This window comes from Halichoeres trimaculatus, unplaced genomic scaffold (genome assembly GCF_033239565.1).
Source record: "Halichoeres trimaculatus isolate MK-OKI-2021-1 unplaced genomic scaffold, fHalTri1.1 fHalTri1_scaffold_33, whole genome shotgun sequence".
In the NCBI taxonomy this organism is placed as follows: domain Eukaryota; kingdom Metazoa; phylum Chordata; class Actinopteri; order Labriformes; family Labridae; genus Halichoeres; species Halichoeres trimaculatus.
The window spans coordinates 440,084-447,071 of record NW_027437211.1 but is presented as its reverse complement, the minus strand read 5'-3'; the positions used below and the strand labels follow the sequence as shown (position 1 = coordinate 447,071).

At 39.0% G+C, this 6,988-nt stretch overlaps 1 long non-coding RNA gene across 2 annotated transcripts; it reads right to left on the bottom strand.

Annotated features, from left to right (window-relative positions):
• Positions 1-964: 964 nt before the first annotated feature.
• On the bottom strand, positions 965-6,443 carry LOC141786461 (uncharacterized). Of its 2 annotated transcripts, none has more exons than XR_012597773.1 (5): positions 6,061-6,443; positions 5,362-5,472; positions 3,893-3,981; positions 3,466-3,558; positions 965-1,533 (listed from the first exon to the last, which is right to left on the bottom strand). It is a non-coding gene; the product is annotated as an uncharacterized LOC141786461 (long non-coding RNA). The 2 variants fall into 2 exon arrangements; XR_012597772.1 differs by having other exon boundaries at positions 6,065-6,443.
• Positions 6,444-6,988: the final 545 nt, after the last annotated feature.

Below are 6,988 nucleotides of genomic sequence, written 5' to 3'. Positions count from 1 at the left end.
AGGGGAACAGATGAACCGTACTATTGGCAGTCACTTCTTCATACTCAGCTCAGATTTATATGACTATGGGAGAGAGGAGATAAACTTAACAGTAAATCCTGTAGTACAGTTCCTATCTCTCTTATAAAAAAAAAAAAATAAAAAATAAAAAAATAAAAAAAAAACAGGCTAAAAGTATGACTCAGAGTTCTCTGAATGTGGTCCTGAGAGTGTGTGAATCACTGATGGAGTCCTCTCTAGTTTTATTCTTTTTGAAGTGTACTGATGAAGAGACACCTTTATTGTGGGTAGAAATCAGCTGACAGTCTGTCTCTTTAATAGCCATGTAGTTCACAGATTGGCAGAAGAGGAGTGAAATGTGTCAAACATGCACTGAAAAAAATGTGGAGTGATATTTACTTAGAAAAACCTAGGTAAGTTTTTTCACACAGAAATTCTGAGTAAATTTTACAGGGGGCATATGCAAGTAAAATTTATTTTAATTTGAAAGTAATTTCTACAAGAAAAACTCAAGTAGACTTTACTGGACACTTTACATGTTTGTATTGAATTTTATCCTCTAATAATCAGCATTTTTACTTAGACTCACTATGCATTAAACTGCAAAATTCACCTTAAAACAAATGTCTATTCAGAATCTTTTCTATTTGTTTATTGAGAATTTATTTAAGAGCTAAATTTAAGTAACATTTGTCCAACATTTTGTGTTCTTTTAATGCCTTTGTTCTATGACATACTTGATTTACTACAGATTAATAAAACAAAACATGAAGCAGCTGTGTTTTAACGACACCACCTTTATTTTCCAAAACTGAATAAACAAAACTTTTCTGAAATCATTTTCCAATTTTCTGAATGGACAAGTCTTTTCCATTATTTTTGCATAAAAATGTAACAACCACTTCTGCTTTTTGGCCTTTAATTCACAAACATTTTTTTAACTAACACTTCAAAATAAAGCTGACATTTATTAATTCCTTTACAACCAAGAAGAACTGTGCTATACAGCATCTAAAGTAATCAGCCCAAAGAAGAGTATTCTAAGTAATAAAGTAAACAAATCTCTTAGTTTTAGCATTACAATGTCGTTTCTTTTGTGGTTTGAAGGTTTAATGCTAAAAAAACACATTATTTAACAAAATAATAAAAAAAAACTATACAAGCTCAAACACATTTACACTACTGAATACACTACCTGAACCTGTATTTCAAACCAAGAAACAGTGTCACTCACACTTCAAGTTTGTTTCGCAAAGATTGTACTTTGGGTCTGAGGACATCAAGCTCAAGAAAGAGCTTCTGAAACACTTCAAAAGTGTATTTTACTTTTGGTGGGTAGCTCAAGTTCATAGCATAGATGATGCCCATGAGCAGCAGGCAAGCCTTGCTCACACTCTGACATCTATTAAGTACCTCAGTTCCTTCGACAACAATGGACACATCAATATAGGATGGTTCCTCACTTCTGTGGAAGACACAGATCTTCAAAACTTGCTTGGCCTGGTTCTCTTTCACAGCTTCCCTGCTGTCGTCCTGTAAAAAACATGAATATCCTCATTCAGGTTCATAATTTCACTGTTATTCCAGTTGTTGAGCATGGAACACGTTACTTGTTAGGTTAAAGGAGTAACTTTAGCAGAAATTAGATTGTCACAATGTTGAATTGGGAAAGAAAAAAATGGACAGTATAGCCAGAATTTTAAAGTTTTTATCATATCAGCAAAAAATTAAATAATGTCAATAAATGAATTTTAAATTCTGAATTCTGAATTTTGTTTTTGGTATGTAACTGAACACATTATTGTACTCTATTGTATGATTTCAAATGGTCATATTAATGACCTGATTTTTAAATATGATGTAACCTTGGGCTCTGATTTCATAGACCAGGCGCAGGCCCAGGCGCACCTGCCCTGCGCCGGCCTTCGCCGTGCGCACAGGGCGTGACCGGCGCACTTTGCAAGTATTCTGCAGTGCCAAGAGAGGCACAGTCCAGGCGCAGAGGAGCGCAGAGGAGCGCAAAGCTGCGCGTCCACACCTCCCTCCGCGCAAATGGCAGAGAGGGAGGAGAAAAGCCGTGAGTGGGTTCAACACAGCCGAGCGCTGTTTTCACCAATGAAATGAGCGCCTCTCCTCGCCTTTAAATGCCCTGCGACTGAGGCGCAGCGTCTGATTGGTCTGAGTGATCTCCAGAACCGCGGAGAGAGTGCTGGTGGCGGAGACGGTCAGAGCTGCTGTGCCTGCAGCAGGTCAATGGACAGCCGGGCGCCTCGGAGGACACGACGCGCGTCACTTTGTGGGTCAGCTCCCGGGACAGATTTAATCTGTTCCTTTGTCTTTATCCGGAGTAAAAAATGAAGAGACAGTTACACAGCTGGCTTATCCATTCAGAATACTTTTGATCCACCTGCACTCCTGGTTTGTCATCGCCAAATAGCAGAACCTTTGGTGATATACTGTATACTCTCCCAGTGTATCCACCTCATCCTCCTTACAACAATGTTCTCCATCTCTTTAGATCACGTTAAAAATAAAGACTAAAACAGAGAAATATGGGAAATCACGGGTAAATCCTGAGTGACACACATTTATTTTGTCTGTTTTTTTTTCTTTGTCTTTTCTCTCCCTCTTTTTTTTGAATTAAATGAAATGAGAGAAGCCAGATATATACTCAGTATCTGATGTTAAGGCTGTTTATTGTTTAATTGTAAGATGTGCATCAAACTTCCAGCTGTCGTCAGGTTAACTTTCCATTATGACAAACGGCTCTAATCTGACATCAGATGTGACGGGACAGTTAATATAGATACAAATGTATATGCTAGTTCAGACGGTTACATTAAATAGTGATTGTTTACTGCATCAAAATGTGCCTGACACTCTGGAAACCTGCCTCTGAGGCTTTGATGACATGTGCGCACATGTGCGCCTGTCACTAAATTACAGCTGCGTGGGGTGCGCTCCGCCTTGCGCCGAGGATAGTGCCAGGCTTGCGCCCCCTGCGCCGGGCTTGCGCCCCCTGCGCTGCGCCACGAAATTAGAGCCCCTTGTCTCATCTCATTTGGTAAGCTTACTAGCTTCTATTCTGCCAATTCAACATAGATGTCAGCTGTCAACTTTAAATCAATTTGTTGTTGATAGGAAAAAAAGGTGCTGTATTTTATTTCAAAGGGTTGCATAATGCTGATGTTCCTTTTGGCTAGCAGTTCAATTTATTCATGAGTTGGTTTTTTTTGTTATTATTTTGGACAGCTGATGTTTATAACCCTTGAATGAATTTTAACACTGTGACCTGGCTTAAAGCAAACTACTGTATTACAGGATTGAGCATAAGATTTAATGGTATTGAATTTGGGATTTTAAATAATGACCAACAGAGCACTTTAAAAACAGATTACAATCTCCATCCATATTCTATTTAAGTGACATCTGATTTTTTTGTGATCTGAAAATGTTTTAATTTACCATGTAGTCCTTGATGAGCTCTCCTTAAGACTCCCCCAGGAATTCCTCCAGGCAGCGGATTATGGCCTCCCGTTGAGCTTCAACATTTTGCTGCTAAAATAGAAGAATGTACACACGTTAATTCATAAACAGTTAAAACAGCATCATCCTGTACATGAGTCTCAAGTTAAAAAAGTGAAAGTCATTCACAGTTTATTTTCAATACTTCAAATTACAAATGATTGTCTGTAAATACAAGGAAGCCAACTGTCAGCTTAACTGGCCAATTTCCTGCAAGCAACATTAATCTTCAAACAAACCAAAAGTATATTTTGTCATAAACATTAGTGATGATGGTTTTATTTACTCTCTAATAAAGTACCCAGCTTTACACAATAGTTTACACACACATTGTATTATTATTATTTTCATTATTTTCTTTACTCACTTGTAAAGCCACAGGTTCAACTTGTGGAAGTTGGTAAAGTTGCTCCTTGAGAAGGCACTGTTGTTTCATCCCACGGCAGAAACTTGCTGCTGGGGGAAGGAGAAACACAGTACAAATATAAATGTCAAATTAAAACTTTCAGATCCTGTACTTGAACAAGCTGTATCAATACCAGATTAACGCCAATAGAAATATTTAAAATTACAGTCATGGCTTTAAAATGCACATGTAGTATGGCTAACCTTTTCCTGGTTAAAACCATGACACGTGCTCATATTTACAAAATGCAGCACCCTTGTTGACGTAGTTTAGGATCTAACAGATTTTTGTTTTACACTCCATTTCCTATTATTAATAGATTTTATCAGACCTCAATTTCAAGACTCTTCACCCAATTACTAATTTCAAAATCAAGCTGAAAGTTAATTAACTCATGGATGGGCAATTTTTTTGACAAGTGAGACGCACTGAAAATTTTTTTTAAAAAAAAAGATAAAATGAAATATGCTATGACAAATAGTACAGATACTTAGCTGTAATCAGGTAACTAATAAATTAATGATTATTTGAGCTACGTCATAGATGAATGAAACTAAATAGTTACTGGATTTTTTTTTACTTTTGAAACTATATTTATATCTATAAAGAAGGAGAGAGAGAGAGAGAGAGATAATTAACTATGTCCTTTACATGCCATACCTAATGTGCAATACAAATGTGATTCAAATTTAAATTTAGTTTCATCACTCTTATAAAGAAATACATAATTGTCACAGCTTTCTTCTGTTTGTCTCGTTGAAGGGTCACACAGGTTGCTGTGACACCCCTCTGCTGGCGTTTACGTGCAGAAATTGGTCAACGGAGCACGGATCAAAACACTTAATGCACAGTTTTTAGAAACTATTTTGAATGGGCAGAAGTAACATTTATAAGAAAAGACCGTGTTTACATTACATTATATTGGCAGAAGTTTTTTTCTCAGCCGGTTATGAATATAGATGTATGGTGATTTATTTTTAGGATTTCAGAAAGCCACTCTCCTTTCCACCGGACGTACGGCCGTTTTAACTCTGTTTTAACTTTTAACGCATCATCCACGCAGCCATGAAAGAGCGTGTTAAAGCGTTTTCGTATTTTAGCTTCTGTTGGACGCCATGCTACATGCTGCTTTGCTGCTAAATTGATAACTTGTTGGTCGAGGTAAATAAAAACCTTCACTGCTCTCATGGTGCTCAGACAGGCTGAGTGCCGAGCAATTTTGCTGCGTTACAGTTCTATTTAGCAGAAATATGTCATCTAAAATGAGCTAATTGGTGAAATATGGCAACAAACGCTATTGTTTTCACTTGAGCACAGACCATGTTCTTGAAAGCCCACACAGCTAGTAAACATTTGTCCTGAATTAATAACTCCACACTGACAAGAGCTGCATGCGATTTATACAGTTTAACGAACAAAAACACACTTACTTGAACATCAACCTCCTCAAAGTAGGCTTCCGTGCACCTCTTCAGATCAAAACTTCTCGTTGATGGTCAGGTCAAAGCCGTTACTGACTGTGCTCCGTCGCGCGTTTTTCACTGTTGCAAGATTTGAAAGAGGTTGCCAGGTTTGCAAAGTAAAGTTTACTTGCTTTTAAGAAGTTGACCACTGGATACATTAGCGCAGTAAATCTTACTTCATCATTTCATTCATATTTAGTTTTATAACAAGGTTAAAAAATACAAGTAAATATCAAGTAGCACACTGAAAAATACTATGTTTTTTAAAGTAAACAAATAGGAATAAGAAATCCATGTAAAATTTAATCAACAATCAAAATTAATAATAACTGTCCTGAAAAATCCTTTTTTTCAGTGTGGAGGAGACCACCATATGACACCAAAAACATTCTTGGTGTCATATCTGATTTCACTTAAAACAGTGAGCCTCTGTTCGTCTGAAAACACTCTGCAGCTGAGTGCAGAGTGCATGACCACAGCCCCCCCCCCCCCCCCCCCCCCCCAACACACACACACACACACACACACACACACACACACACACACACACACACACACACACCACCAATACTACCTAGCTAACCCAAACAAAACACCAAAACCGCACATACACACAGAAATAAAAAAAACTAAGGACCAATTCCTACAAAACCCTTAAAAACCTACGAACAATTCGCTCTCAGCTCCAGACTCAGGCCCTGTTTACACGACACCGAAAAAGGTCGATTCCGCAAACATTTCGTTGCGTTTTGGCCTTCCGTTTAGACGAGACCACGTTGTGTTTTCAGTGAAAACGCAAACTTTTGAAAACGCTCCCCAGAGTGGAAAGATCTGAATCCGCTCCTCCATCCAGCTTCGTGTAAACACAGAGCAGAGCGTCTCAGGGTGAAACGCTGACGTCACCGCATGCGCACTCGCAGTTTAATGTGAAGGCTCCGCGCTCAGCCACATTTCCAGTTGAGCCAGTAGTTGGCGGTAATGCGCGTTATGGTTGGATTGCCAACCGTCTCACACAACAAAACGGCAGAAAAAGAAAGAACAGAAGAGGAGACTTGTCCTCCTGGAATCGTATGAACGCGGATCGTTTTCCACGCCGTCCACATGTAAACGCGGGTGGCTTTTGAAAACACAAAGGAAGAATCGTTGCGGGAGTCTCCGTGTAAACAGGGCGTCACTCTCAGAGAGAGAGGGAGAAAGAGAGAGAGAGAGAAGGAGGGGAAGCTGGGCTGTGTGGTGGATCAGACAAGCTGAGTGGGAGGAACAATGACCCAGTTTCCAAAAACACTCTGTAACTCCACAGGCACCACCCGCACACTGGGATCACGCTATGTACTGTTTCCATCAATATGTAATATGTAATATATGAGTGTTTGTGTGTGTGTGTGTGTGTGTGTGTGTGTGTGCGTGTGGGTGTGTGTGTGTGTGTGTGTGAGTGTTTTCCCTCCTTCATTGTCTCCTTCATCTGTCACCTCCTGCATCTCTGCTGTTTACTTTCCTCTCTTCCTTCCCTCTTTCTTTTTCATCTGTCCTACTTCCTGCTGGACTAAGCTAAGCTGGATATGTGACCATGACCTTGACTGACTGACTGACTGAC